Source organism: Terrapene carolina, unplaced genomic scaffold, assembly GCF_002925995.2.
Source record: "Terrapene carolina triunguis isolate 2854851 unplaced genomic scaffold, T_m_triunguis-2.0 Scaffold21, whole genome shotgun sequence".
Lineage (NCBI taxonomy): Eukaryota > Metazoa > Chordata > Testudines > Emydidae > Terrapene > Terrapene triunguis.
Window position 1 is genome coordinate 37,941,728 of NW_020664372.1, and position 16,607 is coordinate 37,958,334.

Sequence of the window (16,607 nt, forward strand, 5' to 3'; positions counted from 1 at the left end):
TGTGTGTGTGTGTGTGTGTGTGTGTGTGTGTGTGTGTGTGTGTGTGTATAAAAATAAAAACCTAAATATTTCCCATCATACTGTTTAAATATGAATATATAATAATAAATGAAACAATGAATTCACACTACAGTGGCACTTTTGGGTAATGTTGATTGCTAATTTGACTCCTGAACTACTGAGGTCTGAGTATCACTGGTGTAGATAGTGTCACAGCCGCAGTGGTGCAGCTGTGCCACTGTAGTGTTTTAAGTGTAGACAAATCCGCACTCTTTATCACACCTCCCCCTCCACTCTATCAGTGATGGCAATGGTCTCAACCTTCTGTTTATGCTTCTTAAGCAAACATCTTGTGCTTTATGCATAGAACGGGTTCCCTGGCCTAATAGGCTACTAGTTTCTCCACCTAAAATCACTGAGTCGTCTCTGACGGGGGCATCTATAAGAAACCAGGCAATGTTTAATGATTGTGCGGTTGGAGAAAGTCTAACTATAAAATTAAAAGAAAGCTAATACTATGGTGCAGTGGTAGCTGCTCCCTAGCTAAGGTTCTGTTAGAGAGTGTAGTTTTAGCAGGAGCTTTAAACCTTTGTTTAGTAGTAATTTCATTGAAATAGCAAAAATCAATACGTAGAATATAAATTTTGAGCATTATTTGAATTTTTGTGGTGGTTTAATGAAAAGTGGATTGATGCAATTTCTGACCTTATTCTCTTTGCTTCTTTTGGCCATTTTCCCACTGGATTGTCTCACTTTTCTTTCTATTCCTTTTGCAAGAATTGTAAAACACTCTGGGAACATTGATGCTGGTCATGTGTTGATCGCTCAAGTATTAATTAAGCATCAGTGTTTCTTTCTAGATCATTTTATAATTTCTTAGTAACAATGGAAAATATTGAACCCTTAAACCCATCAGATTTCCATTTGATGACAAATCTGGCGCAGTGTGAGAGCTATTACTCACTTCTGGGGCAAAAAGAGAGATTACCAAATACCTCTGGAGACCAGGAGAAAGATGGTTAGCTAGGAAAGAGGAGGCACAGTCTTAAGTGACCTTAGCAATGCAAAGGCAGAATAACTCTCCAAAAATGCATGGACTGTATAACGGTCAGATGTGTCAGTCTGTTGATATAAAAGCATATGAAGTCAGTATTAAGGTTTTGTCTTAGAGTGCCCGTTTGGTGAAGTTGGAGTACATTCCGCTTTTGGGTATCTGTTGGAGCTAGAAGTGAAAGCCTTATGGAGGCACAGATGAAAAGCGTTATATAATAGGTATTGTAATGGAGTTTGTTATTGACAGCGTTATAGGCAATGTGAAGGTGGAAAGAATGCACAGACTTTTTCCCTTTCTTTAGCTTCCATGTTTTGTTTCCATATTTTTAAGGTTTTGGCTTGATGGGTCTGACCTTCACAGATCAACTGTCACTAAATATCATTTTTGTTTTTAATACATATTCAAGTGTTAGTTTAATTCTCCCTATCCTTCATATGGTGTTTTAAACTTTGGGACATATACTGTCTTTCTCTGTTTGCACAAGGGAGTCTTGGTTGCCATTTTGGCCCCTGGGAGTTAATATAACATTAATATTAAATACCAATTCAGTGATTTGTTTCTGGGGAACAGATGGTGGCAGCTAACACTTACCTTCTGGTAGCCCTTTCTGTAAAAAGGCACTCTTGTATGCACTGATTTTTCCCTGCCTTATCACTGCCCCAGCATCCTCACTTTAAAATGCCATTTGATATTGCCCAAAAGCAAGAATTTGGTAACGGAGTATGTGAGCACATGAGATCTCGCATGATAATATGTTCTCAGAGGGAAAACAGATGCTGCTCTGTACACATGGTTTCTTTACTGTTGCACCTTACTCACTGGAAGTTTTTTCTGAGCGTTTTATATGGTTTAGGATTGTGTGAAGGCGACTTTTGTTTTAGAGCATGTTAGATAAAGTTCACAATGTGATAGAATGAGCTCTCAGCCCTGCAATGACTGTGCCTACTGCTGTGACTATTATTCTTGCACAGAGGTGATTCACTTTTGTAGTAATTTTTAAATGTTTTCTGCTCTTTTTGTAATGGGTCAGGAGAAACACGTATTGGTTAAACTCAAAAATATAAACAGACATGCTGCTGGTGTGTTACAAATGTTTGTAACTGCTCTGGAGTACCTGCAGATATTCAAACCATGCAGAGTCAAACTCTTAAGCACTGTCACGTGCAGATAGGTATGTCTTAGTGTTTAAAATCATATGTTTAAATGTGCCATTCTAATAAAAACTGCACTTTTTGTAATGTGTCCAATCAGTTTTTTAATGTCTGTTCACAACTACTTACAGCAGTAATCTGAGGCTCTAATTTATGAGGTTCAGTGACATCTGCACTTCCCAGAATCTCAGCAAGTATGTTTTTTTATCCACTACTCAGGGCAGGAGGAAAATATCCTTTCTGGCTTTTTTCTGCTACATGTACACTAGAATGCATTGTTCACTTCCTGGTTTTGTTTGGAAATTGCCACTCGGCCTGCGCTCAAGTCTCTTGAATTATGATGGGAACTGTGAGGTTGTGTAGGACTCCCCACAATAATAGGAAGCGAGGTGTGGGCAGTCATGCCTAATGGTAAGTCAGGCGCTGGAACCGAAGTCCAGAATCAAGCCAGGGCTCAGAGATAGGGTCAGGTGCCAAGCCAAAGGTCAGAGCTGGAGGCAGAGTCACAAGTCAAGCCAGGGGTCAAAGCCAGAATCAGCATCAGGGATAGGTCATAGGAGCAGGAACTTGGAGCGAAGCAGGAACTGGGAACAGACGGGTGTCTGGGATAAGGAAGGTAGTAGTCAGGCCATATAGGCAGGGTCTGTAGTAGCAGCTAGCTCGGGATTCACTTAGCTGCTTGAATCAACTTTCTGTGCCTCTTTCTGATTTAAGTACTGGGTCCCAGCCAATCAGTGGGGCTGGATGTCTCCCCCAATCAGGAGCTTCATGTAGGGTGACCAGACAGCAAGTGAGAAAAATTGGGACGGGGGAGTAATAGGAGCCTATATAAGAAAAAGACCCAAAAATCGGGACTGTCCCTATAAAATCAGGACATCTGGTCACCCTAGCTTCATGGGTGGGGCCCTTTGTGAGCTAGAGCTTTGCTAGGCCCCTTCTTCTCTGGTTTGGATGAGCTGCTGTGTGGCAGCCACAGCCTGAGCACTGCCTATAGGCCTGGGTTCAAGCCCTGCCCTCTCTCACACTAATATGATTATGCAGATCCCAACTACACCAGTTTAAGTTGAAAACTGTTCTGAATTTGTTTTCCATTACCCTACATAATGTGAATCAAATATTTTCTTCTGTACTGTTGTGAAACTATACAAAATCATTGTTTTATTAATGTAAACTAGGTTAAATACTTAGTTTTGCACTTTCCTTGACACTGTTTGAAAGATGTAGTGTGGTTAGGGTCTGATTTCTTCTTTTTACAATTAAAAAATAAACTCTACTGCTTGGTGGCCTGAAGTCTTGTTTCAGACCTTGTGAATTTCTAGATCATTAATCTTCCTTTTTAAACCCACATTTTCATACCAATTAAATTGTCCTTTCTACTTGTGATTCTGTTTAATTGGCGGAGCAGTATTACTTGTCGGTGCCAGATTAAAACTCTATGTAGTTTCACAAGTGCAGTGCTAATAAGTAGTCATCCAGTCTTACCTTATTTTATTTGAAGTGATAGCTTCCAAATTGCCTCAGGATACCTCCATTCTCTAATTAGAAATCACAATTTCTGTATTTCTAACTTCCCTACAAATATATTGGAAGAGATTGGATGTAATGATTAGCATATCAAGATATTTAGTATTACAGAATTGTTTGTCATCCTTCAGTATATCTAGAAGGTTTGTGTCTAGCCCCAGAGAATAATTACTTATTGCTTAAGTTTTATCAGACCTACTCACTGGGCAAAAACTAAATAGTGGGTGGAAGGATAGCGACAACTAAATGGAAAAGATGAGGTTTACAAAATAAAGATTAAAGAGCATGGGTTTCAAATAGATAAGCAAACACGTGTTGAATAAATATCTTGTGAACACAGCTTTTTTTGTAGTGCGCTTTCTGTTTTGTTTTTATGCACTGCACTTGTTTCTGTAATCCTGTTTGTTAATGCACAAATTGAGTTGGTTTCAGTATTCATAAGCAGCCTAGAGATAAAATTTAAGGAGAATGAAAATAGTTGATTAAATTGCTAATAGAACTACATTGTAATTAGTAACACTAAGTATAATTACTCAGTAATTATCAAAATTAGGGCTTGTCTACACTGGCACTTTACAGCGCTGCAACTTTCTCACTCGGGTGTGAAAAAACACACCACTGAGCACAGTAAGTTTCAGCACTGTAAAATAACACTTTATATTAGGATTCCAGAGAAGAATTATTGTGGATTATGCATCATGTCAAAAGTAAGTACTAACAGATACTGAAAACTGCCAAAGTTATGTGAAGGATCACATTTAATTCATATTAGCAATGAAAATGAGTTTAATTTCCAAGGGCGGGCTAGGTGGGTCACGGGCCAAGTGGGATGGCTGTGCTACAGCAGACATGCCCTCTCCTTAGAGCAGGCAGTTAGCCATCCTAATTATTGATCCTGATACAGGAGGGAAGGTGGTGATGCATTGACTCAGATCAAAAGTTTTTCTGAAAGCCTTTGTACGGCTCTGCCATACTCAACACTGGACCTTAAGGTGCCCAATTAACTCAAGGGTGCCCAGCTGGCTCAGTTGGTAGCGCATGAGACTCTTAATCTCAGGGTTGTGAGTAAGAGCCCAATGTTGGGCGCATTACTGTCTATCCACTGGAGCCACTTACCAAGAGTTGTGGTGCATTCTTCATCATGGGCAATTTTTAAATCAAGATTGGATGTTTCTCTAACAAATGTGCTCTAAATCAAACAGGAATTAATTCAGGGAAGTCCTACATCTGGCCAGTGATATGGAGGAAATCAGACTAGAAGATCAGAGTGGTCCTGTAACAGGGTTCATTCAGCACTCTGATGCCTCCTGCTGGCTGTCCTGGGAATTAGCTCTGCATGGTCGTGCACCCTCTTCGGGTGGTGCCTTGCTGCCATCTCTCCTGCTCTAGGACCCGCTCTAGGTCTCTCCAAGGACCGCAGCGTCCTCTTCAGTGACACAGCCCTTCCAGGGGACCTGCAGTCCTCTGTCCAGCCACTCCCCTTAGTGGTTACTGCAGCGAATTGTCTGGCCACTTCCTTGTAGCCCCAGCATCCTCTTTGTCCTTGCCTTGGGACCTCAGCCTGCAAATCCCAGCAGCCAGCCAGGAGCTGTCTCTCGCTCCCCTGGTTCCTGCTCGCAGCACTGTTCTGTCCAAGGTGCTGGCAGTTCTCTCAGCCCTCCAGAGACAGTCCTTCCTCCCTGGGCTCCCAGCAGAGAACTGCTCTTCTCTGCCCTGCTGCTCCCTTTTATTATGGGCCTACTGGACCCTGATTGGCTGCTCCCTTCAGCTCTTCTCTGATTTGCTGCCTCCTGCACAGCCTCCCTAGGGCTCTATTAACCCCTTAGAGCCCAGTGTGAGGCAGGCACCCCATCACAGGTCTTTTGAGGCTTTATAATCTATGAAGATGCACATTGACTCTAGTGTTGGTATACCTGATCTCTGAATACTGCGCACCAGTCTGGGCAGGCAGCTCACGTAACAAATCTCTGGCCATGCAGCTTAATGCCACAGTGAGGATTAGCACTGAACCATACTGTTGTTCAATGGTTGGCCACTTTGGGCATGTACAACCGCACCGTTGGTCCGGAGAGAGAGACAGCTCACAAGTGCAAGTGAACCATGGCCAACCTGAACTTACCAATTCATGATAACCTCCAGAACTTTCCAAAGACACCCCTGAAATCTTGCAAGCCTTTTGGGGATCGGGCTTAAGTTCTTAAAGCTGAGGCATACTGGGATAATGCTCATGTTCCAAACAAACACCTGATAGCTGATCTCACAGAAAAACTTCCAGGCTTCAACCTATCCCGGAAACAATGGCCCACATTGAACCATTTCAGAACATCACTTAGCAGATGCTGTCATCTCTTACACCTGTGGAAGATGAGACAATTCATAATGTGACTATGGACCACGTTTTAAATCAATGCCCACTTCGATCATTTGCCACTAGCATCTCAGGCTCACACCACGCCACTCACTAACCTGGGTTTGGCTCTATGAACATGGCTAATCACTTCCCTTGCCATACAAAAAAGAAAACTCAGGTGATGTGATAGTAAGGCCTAATGTCTTGTTGCACCATCAGCACTAGAATACATTACACCATTTCTCACCATTGAAAAGCAGGGATTTTAGTCTTTTTGGCAGTGTACAGAGAGATAGTTTCCGCTTCTCTTGGTTCATGAAACATTTTATCTTGAAGTGATCACTAAAAGTGTGGATCAAACAAATACAGGGCATTTCTCAGATAAGCCCCAACATGCTTTCAGCAACTTGAGCTATGCCACTTCTTTTTTCTTTTTCACTACACGGTGAGGAATAAATCGGTCTGAATTCCCTCCACTAGTCAGAGGAGAACTTAAAGCCCCCTTTTTTTATCTTGCTATGTTTTCTTTCCAAGGATGGAAAAGTGATTTCTAAAGTCTTGAAAATTTAAACACTTTGTAAGGATGTCTATTTCCAAGATGAGGTGGGGGGGAGGGATAGCTCAGTGGTTTGAGCATTGGCCTGCTAAACCCAGGGTTGTGAGTTCAGTCCTTGAGGGGGCCACTTGGGGATCTGGGACAAAATCAGTACTTGGTCCTGCTAGTGAAGGCAGGGGGCTGGACTCGATGACCTTTCAAGGTCCCTTCCAGTTCTAGGAGATGGGATATCTCCATTAATTATTATTATTAATTATTAAAAGCCATAGTCAATACCTCAGTCACTTTTGAGGCTTTGGAATGCATCCATTGCAACTATTTGTGTCCTGGGGCGCAAAATATGTACTCTGGCATCTTTCACCTACAATAGCTTTCTTCTTTTGGCAAAAAGATGCTTCCTTTTTAGACATGCACTTTGGCTCTGTTACTGTTACCCAGGGTTTTCTGAATCCACAGCTCTTGGTAACTATATTCTGCGAGGCAATGTCAGAAAATAAATCCAATGAGGACACAGCACATCCATAGCACAGCATGTCCATAGATGGTTGGCACAAGCAGTACAACACAAGACTACTTTCACTTACAACTTCCACTTTATTTTAGTCTCAAGCACATACACACAAGCAACAGGTTAGCACCCCCCAAAAATCAATAGTTACCTCAAAAGTCTGGAGGGTCCTTCAAGTGCAACAGATTTCTGGTGACCAATCTTCTGTCTGCTGCTGGGGATATTGAGATGTGTTCATGAAGAGTGCACCCACACAGACCTTTTCCCCTTTTTATGCTTTTAAGTGTCTCGCTGCTTGTCAATCACCAATAACTGCTGAACAAGCAGCTGAAGCAAGAAGTTTCAAGCAATTGGTTGTACAGCTGTGTTTCTGCAGTCACACACATGCGCGCACACACACACCAGAAGTATAGATAGACTTCCTGTCTTTCAAAACTGCATACTTCAGCAGTTTAAAAGAGAGCCCAACAGGATGGCGCAGGGTCATGCTCAATTCTCGTCATCACTTCCGCTCCCCTCCTGGCCTGCCTAGTTATGCTAAGATTGCTGCAAAGGCCTACTAGTTTAACTGTTTTTGGCAATAAGCATTGCAGTCGATATTCCAGTTACTGGCCGTGGCGTTGACACTTTGCTAGGCTGTTAAAATCTCTCCTTACATTACCACAGGCAGGTCCTAATCATGTATCCATAATTGCTCTAATCACATCAATTAATGAATAAATATAATACTGTCCAGAACTCTCACACTCATGTCTAAAATTAGATAAAGCTATTTAGGACAAGAACCTTGGCTCAAATCCTGGCCCCACTGAAGTCAATGGCAAAACACTCTCAGACTTCAGTAGAGCCAGGATTTCCCCCCTAGCTTTTTGCTCTTTAAAGTGCATAGCATGCTTGGGTGCTGTAAAATTATGGATTATTAAGGCAGTGATGTGGGGAGTAAAATTTAGATTTAGAGTTCCACTAATGGCCTGATGCATATTACAAATCACCATGATATTGGAACGATAGCTTCACACACAGTTTTCAGTGCATATAATCCTTATGTGAGTGTGGTAATATCAATACATTGCATGTTACGAGGTGTATTACTAGAATTATTCCATATGCTCTCTTACCATTAACAGTAGCACCAACACATGAGTTGACACACTAACAACATTTCACCAGTCACTCACTTTCAACATTTTTGGTTGTGTCTACCTAACCAAGTGGAGTAGTAATTGGAGTAGTTGTGAGCAAACCAGTGTTTCATGGTACTTTTTAGGCCATTTCAGATTTAGAATTGATACAAACAATCCTTTCATAAGAAAACCAATCTTTCTTGTTAATATACAAAATCCCAATTTGACATTAAACCTATTTAGTACAGTACTGGTAAAGGACGTATATTGAAGATACGTACTTAAAACAACTTACTAAATTCTCCATAGTTTTTCTTTCTCCTGTTGATCTTATTCTCAGGGTAACCAGAAAGCGACTTTCTCATGAGACTCTCAGACTCAGGGATGACTGAAGGTTTTTTCTTATTCTCTCAGAAGGAGGTATTTCAGGAGGTGCTTTTCAGAAGGTAAAGAAAGGAGGAGAGTGGTGATAACAGGAAGAAATAGTCCATGTCAGAGGAATCTGTAAAAGGAAATTATTAAGCAAACTATCTCCTGCAAGTGTGGCTTTATCCACTCACACGTGCGTCTTCATTACTCATCTCCAAAGCTCCCACTTCATATCTGTGTATAGGCAGTTCAGTCCATCCATAGTGGTTTGAGCATTGGCCTGCTAAACCCAGGGTTGTGAGTTCAATCCTTGAGGGGGCCATTTAGAGATCTGGGGGGAAAATCTGTCAGGGATGGTCCTTGGTCCTGCTGTGAAGGCAAGGGACTGGGCTCAATGACCTTTCAAGGTCCCTTCCAGTTCTATGAGATAGGTATATCTCCATATTATATATTATATAACCTGGTAATTATTGATGACCATTTTCATTTTAATTCTGCAATCAACAAACAAGGTAGCCAGAACATGAGCTCCCAGTGTGATACTGTGTCATAAAAGAGCTAATATTTGGTTGTGTTAACAAGGGAATGTTGAGCAGGATTAGAGAGGTGATATTACTTTGGAATCTGGCATGAGTGAACTACTGCTGGAATATTGTATGCAGTTCTGGTGTCCATATTTTTTTTAAAGGATGTTAAAAAAGTGAAGAGGGTTCAGAGAATAATTTTTGGTTTGGAAACCAACCTTACAATGAGAAACTAAAAATTCAATCAGTTTGTTTTATTGAAGAGAAGATTAAGAGGCAACTTGATCACAATCTATAATTACCAATGCAAACAGAAGATATGATACTAAAGGGTTCCTTAATGTCTCAGATAAAGGCATACCAAGGTTTAGTGGCTTGAAGTTGAAGTCAGAAAAGTTTAAAGTGGACACCAGGCAAAATTTTAGGGTTGGGGAATTAGCTATTGGAAGGGTCCTTCAAATGATATCAAATTTTACAATACTTGCAGTGTTCTAAATCCGGAGTAGGCGTCTCTAAAAGATATAATCTAGTTCAACCACAAGTTGGGATAAATGCAGGAATCACCAAGTGAAATGCTGCGGCCTGTATTATATAGGAGTTCAGACTAGATGATTGTAATGGTCCCTCCTGGCCTTAAAATCTATGAACTCTTCATTCCAGGCAGTGTAAATCATAGTGTAAAACAACCTTATCCATTAGTAATATGCAAGGGTGAGTCCAATTTGCTAATGTCGTGGCCATTAGGTCAAGTCTTTGTGTATATTTGTATACTCAGGATTGGATTTTGTATTTGTAGGACCCATCGGTGACATTTTCTAAAATGAACTGCCTGCAAATAATTGCATTGTGATTACTGTTCAAAATTGTAGGTGGTATAATTTTAAAATGTGTGTATTTCAGACACCAACAATTATATCCTTTGTAGTTGACTGCTAGTCAAGACTTTCACACAGATAACACATGCTAGTCAAAAGAATTTCAAGAGATGCAGGCAGCGATTTTAATAACTTTATCTGAAAGAGAGTAATTAGCCTAGTTTTGCTCACTATGGTAGCTCTGCAGGTTTCTGGTCTTTCTCTGGCCGGTTATTTACGCAATTTGTTGTAAGGATTTCTGATGCCAGTGAGTCCCTATATGCCAGAGTCACTTTGCAGCTCCTTATGTCCTGGATTCGTGCAAGTAGAGTTCTTCGTCTTTCTTGTTTAAATCTTTGCTTACTCGCTGGTGATTCATAGTAGATGAATTTGCAACAATGGTGCAAAACTTGCAAATTATGAGCATTAAAGTTAATTAATGAGAATGATTCACCTGTTATCCTGCTTCTGCATTGCAGCCTTAGTGTATGTTGAAGCTATTTCAGTTAAAACCATCACTGGAAACCTTTAGACTCCGAAGTTGCATTCTGTGTTGTTCTATTTTCTGAACCATGCAGACCAAGCCTCTTTTACCAAAGGTAGATTTGTTAATCTAAAATATGGCATGTTTATTCTTTTAAGAAAAATATACATTGATATCATTCTGCCATGCTTTGCTGTAGACATTTTTGGAGCCAAGCCTTTCAAAAATAAGTACCTACAGTTAGAGTTCCTCACTCCATATTTAGGTGCCAAAATTAGCGGCCTAACTTTCAAAGGTGCTGTGTACCCTACATCTCTCAGTGAGGCATGGTGAGTACCCATCACCTTGGAAAATGAAGCCACTGATTTATTAGCCTAACCGTAGTCACTTAGTTTTGAAAATTTTGGTTTGAGGTAATTTCATAGGAGCCCTGACAATATCTGTTGGATAGTACATGCTACACTTTGGCTGTCATTAATTGTCCCCTTAAACAGATTTATTTATTTATTAACAAAAGACAGAGAAGTAAATAAAAAATCACCAAAAACTTTAGATGCCAGTATAATTTTTCATAACTTAGGCCTAGTCTACATTAGAAAAGTTTTTCCGGTATAGCTATATCAATATAGCTATACTGGCAAATCCCTCCTAATGTAGATGCAGTTTTTATGCCATCAACAAAGTGCGTTTGCTGGGACAACTTACACTGCTTCAGTCACATGAGCAAAATAAACTATACCAGCAAAAGCATTTCTGTGTCAGTATAACACATTTGTGATTTGAAATATTGTGTGTGTTTAAAAAAAAAAAAAAAAAAAAAAAGTCACAGCCCTAACCAATATTGCTGTACCAGCAAAAGTTTCTAGTGTAGAGCTGACTTAAAATAAATGCCTTTGTGTACACCTCCCTTGGAAATCTGAAGCTGGAATCTATTCACTTAACTATTGTTCTGTTTTATACATATGTAAAACTGTATATACAATGTGCTTTTCAAGTTTTGTAAAAGCACTGAGCGCATTTTAAAGGATTTGAAAAACAGGTCTAAATACAACGGGAAAGGTTTAAGGTTTGTAGGAGGCAGGAATGAAATCACAGAGACATACGATTTAAAACTGAAAGATTAGCACAAGTTGTTTTCTTTGTACAGCTATGGGGTGTGGCTCACCTGGTAAAGAGAGAGAGTTAGTCTAAGGGTACGTCTGCACTGGGCTGTAAACCCACAGCAGCGAGTCTCCGATCCCAGGTCTGCAGACTTGGGCGTGCACTACGATGCTAAAACCAGCAGTATGGACGTTGGGGGTTGGGCTGGAGCTCAGGCTGTGAACCCTGGGGAGCGGGGTGGACTTCAGAGCCCAAGCTCCAGCCTGAGATACAATGTTTACACTGCTGTGTTTAGCGCTGGAGTGTGAGCCCCATGAACCAGACTCTGTAGACCTGGGCTCTGAGATTCGCTGCCATGAGTTTTATGACGTAGACATACCCTAAAAGACACCGGGAAATTGCAGTGATGTTCACTGTTCTGTTTAAATCAAGGACAGCAAGCCACTCCTGTCATTGACTGTCCAACGCTGCAGATGCTTAAAGGCATCTGTCAGTTTTATGGCTCTGGATGCCCCCAGGATCAAGATGCCTTCAACTTGAGTGTTTGGTTTGAACAGTGAACTTGTAGCCTCCTTACTGACTCATCCCACCACCTTCTTTGCTCTGGGAAACTTACAACTCACAGCTGGGTCTATCTGGATTGAGTCTTCCCTCTTCCCTTCCTGTGTCAGCAAATAAATACAGTAACTCCTCACTTAAAGTCATCCCGCTTAATGTTGTTTCGTTGTTACATTGCTGATGAATTAGGGAACATACTCATTTAAAGTTATGCAATGCTCCATCCACTCTTATGTTGTTTGGCTGTCTGCTTTCTCCACAGCTGACAGCCTCCTGCCCCCCGGCAGACCCCACGGATCAGCGCCTTTCCCCTCCTCCCCCCGCCTCCTGCCCACGGCAATCAGCTGGCTTGCGGCGTTTTGGAGGGAGGAGTGAAGACTCAGCTTGCAGGCTCCTCCTCCCTCCCCTGCCTCCCGAACACCGCAAGCCAGCTGATTGCCCCGGGCAGGAGGCGGGGGCGAGGGAGGGGGAGCCTGCGCCAAGTCCTCGCTCTTCCCCCCTCCCTTCCCTGCCTCCCGAAGGCGGCAAGCCAGCTGATTGCCCTGGGCAGGAGGGAGGAGCGAGGACTTGGCGCGCCTCCCTGCATCCTCCTGCCCGGGGGAGGGGAGAGAGGGGGGAGGAGCCAGGATGCAGGGTGCGAAGTAAAGGTGGAGAAGGTGGGAGGGGGAGAAGAGGCCGGTCAAGGGTGGAGGTTTGGGGGAAGGGGTGGAGTGGGCGGGCTGAGGGTTGAGCCCCCTGCCCCTGGTGCTTGCAGCGTAGGGGAAGCTGCCCTGGAACCTAACCCCCCATTTACATTAATTCTTATGGGGAAATTTGATTCGCTTAACATCGTTTCACTTAGTCGCATTTTTCAGGAACATAACTACAACGTTAAGTGAGGAGTTACTGTACATGGTTTAGTATTATGAGTTAGCAGCAGCACATGGTGAAATAACTGCCCAGGCCCGAGGTGTTGGTGTGCTGTCCTGAAGTGAGGAGGGAGGTCACTGCTAATGCCATATGGGCTGGGAGGTGTTCAAACTAATGATGGGGCATGGCTAGGAGTGTAACATTCTACAAATATTTGATGCCTCAGAGAAATTATTCCAGAAGAATATGGAGGGGGGTTACTAAAAGTAATGGGCTGAAAATTAGGAGGGAAATTTAGGCTGAATATTTGGGATAAGATTCCCAACACTGAGATCTATTAGTTTGTGGAATAGTTTCCCAAGGGAATGGGCGGAGGCCTGATTTTCTTGGGAGACTTCAAAACTAGGCTGCATAAAACACTCTAAAATAAACTTTAGGAATGGTACTCCATTGGGACTACATTCTATCTCTAGCTTCTGTGCTAGTCTACTTGAATCAGTTGTGTAGCTTGAAAAACCTCCCAACAGAGAGGGGGATGGTGGTTTTCCCTAATGTGTCTTGAATCTTGACCATTAGGTACCCTCTCCCCCTTGTACTGTGAGCTCTTGCTGACAGGCACTATCTCGTGTGTGTATTTCTCTGTCACGCACACGCTGCCATTTTGTAACCTATATTGGATAACAGAAGCCACTTGACCCACTGCGTGCAGTACAAAGAGGCTTTGTAGATCAACCAATAGCTATTTTTTCCTAAGGCGCTAGCTTCTAAATGCCTTGTTTTTAAATACATGTTGTTAATAAGTATAACTAGTGTTGAGAAGCCTGCGTGAAATATAGTCCACACTTGGAAGACTTCGTCTATTACGAATAATGGGAGTAGGGAACATGAAGGGACGAGAAACCAGAGGGGACTGTTTGCAGATGCAGCGGAGGCATTCATAAATATGGTGTAATGTACTCTGTAAAGCTACTGTTAGAAGTATAAAGCTTGACGCGTTGCATTACAAAGTCCTTTCAACAGCTTCCGATCAGACATGCCAAACCCGTGAAAAAAACACAGAAGTTTGGCTTGTTTTTGGCTTAATTGGCTTGTGAGTTGCTTGTTGGCTAGTTTTTGGCTTGTGGCTTGTTGCTTGTTTGGCTTGTAGCTTGTTGCTGCTTTTTTTTTTTTTATCGGTTCCCGGCAAGCAGAGGCAAGGGGATGGGGGGCAGAGTCAGGGGTGCACAGCACGGTCCCAGACTTCATGCCGGGGGGATCTAGTCCCATAGAGCGTTGGGGTTCTTAGGGATTGGCTTGTTTTGGCCTTGTTTGGAAATAGATTAGCTTGATTTTTGGCTTATTGTGAAAGTCGGGGAGCTTATTTACTGCGTGAAAGTTGGCAACTGTGCTTCTGATAAAGCACACTTGGCTGATTGCCACTCCCTTGGTGTGGCTAGGGAACATGCTAGCAGATAGTGTCAGTATGGTCTTTGGGGTAAAGCACAGGATTGGAAGTCAGGAGCGCTGTGTTGTGTTTATAGTACTGACACTAACTTGCTGTTACAACCTTGGGCAAGAGACAGCAAACTTTTCTGTGATACAGAAATTGCCCATTGTTGACAGCGAGTGCCAGCTCAACACAAGTTAGCTGCAAGAGTAAACAAGGGCAAACTGTGCTCAGCACTGTTTAAACCTTACCCACAGTTTCTGAAACGGTGCAAAACACTGTTTGTTCTTATTTGTTCTTGAGGTTAAACCGTGGGCACCTGCATCCCTTGGTGACATGTACTGTCAGCAATGGATAATTTTTATAATGTTGCCAAGTCGTTAGCCTCTCTCTAATCCTTTTTCTCCCATCTGTGAAATAAATACTGCCTTTTTCACAAGGCTGCTGTAAGGATGAATTCGTTTATTTATAAATGATTGAGTTCCTGGGGCAGGCAGTTAAATATTCTTATAACTGAAGCTACTTTCAGGCTAACCTGTTTCAAGGAAAATCATGGTCTTTGGATGTCCCTCGAGCGAGGGATGTGTGAGCAGAGGCTGCAGTCTTCCGAAGAGAAGCTGAAAATGTGTCCAGCACACTGTGTATCCTCTTGTAATGGAAAAATCCACAAGCATAGTTTCACCATGTCTTCAAGTCCCATTTTTCCAGGCAGTGGCAACCGGCCACAATCTGTTGGCAAACTGTTTGAAAACATAAAGTTCCATGTTTTCATTGAAAGCCTATTGTAACAGATTACATGATTTGTGTAACCCTAGGAGTTTGTGCTTGTGACTTTTGCTACCTTTGAATCAGTGGCAAGAAGTTTACTTTCAGAGGTGAAGTTTCTACATGTTGTCACAATGAACCGTTGAGTTCAAAAGCCAACCCTGTGCATTAGTTCACCATGGCTGAATGTTCTTCTTGCCATGAAGGCTGAGGATTTGGCTCTCGCAGAATTTAGGTGAAACACAGTTTGTTCTCAGTGATGTGTTCCAGCACTGCAATTTCACAAGATCACGATGCCATCTATAGACCACATTTGGTTCTGCTTGCTAAACTCAGTTGAATGCACTGATTATCTGAAGATGGATTTACATAGCATTCACACAAAGCATTACTGGATATAATGGAAAAATTTCTCAGATTCAGGTAAAATTTCTGTAGTATTAAAGTTGTAAGTTATACAATATCTGTATTTGAACAGCCTGTAAATAAACAATGGGGATCTGAGACATAAACTAGCCCATAAACTTGGTGTAGGCTAATGCAAAATAGTAACGTTATGGCCATGGTTAGAACAGTGTTTCTCAAACTGGGGTCGCCGCTTGTGTAGGGAAAGCCCCTGGCGGGCCGGGTCGGTTTGTTTACCTGCCCCGTCCGCAGGTCCGGCCGATCGCGGCTCCCACTGGCCGCGGTTTGCTGCTCCAGGCCAAAAAAATCTAAATGAGAGTGCAAAAAATGTATCTTTAGTGACATGTTGCAACCAAGGCTTTTGTATGCCTTGAAGAGGTTTTCCACCAACAACCTGTAGTTGTCTGCCTTGTTGTTTCCGAGAAAATGTATTGCCACTAACTGGAAGGCTTTCCATGCCGTCTTTTCCTTGCCACGCAGTGCATGGTCAAATGCATCATCTCGAAGAAGTTCACGAATCTGAGGACCAACAAAGACACCTTCCTTTATCTTAACTTCACTTAACTTGGAAATTTTCCACGGAGGTACTTGAAAGCTGTTTGTGTTTTGTCAATGGCCTTGATAAAGTTCTTCATCAGACCCAGCTTGATGTGTAAGGGTGGTAACAAAATCTTTCTTGATTCAACAAGTGGTGGATGCTGAACACTTTTCCTCCCAGGCTCCAATGACTGTCGGAGTGGCCAATCTTTCTTGATGTAGTGGGAATCTCTTGCACGACTATCCCATTCGCAGAGAAAACAGCAGTACTTTGTGTATCCAGTCTGCAGACCAAGCAAGAGAGCAACAACCTTCAAATCGCCACAAAGCTGCCACTGACGTTGGTCATAGTTTATGCACCTCAAAAGTTGTTTCATGTTGTCATAGGTTTCCTTCATATGGACTGCATGACCAACTGGAATTGATGGCAAAACATTGCCATTATGCAGTAAAACAGCTTTAAGACTC

The 16,607-nt window shown here is 42.3% G+C and overlaps 1 protein-coding gene across 2 annotated transcripts in view; it reads left to right on the forward strand.

The window, feature by feature from the left end:
* UXS1 (UDP-glucuronate decarboxylase 1) overlaps nt 1-16,607 on the forward strand; it is a 100,651-nt gene that overhangs the window by 64,899 nt on the left and 19,145 nt on the right. The gene's annotated exons all lie outside the window — the stretch shown is intronic.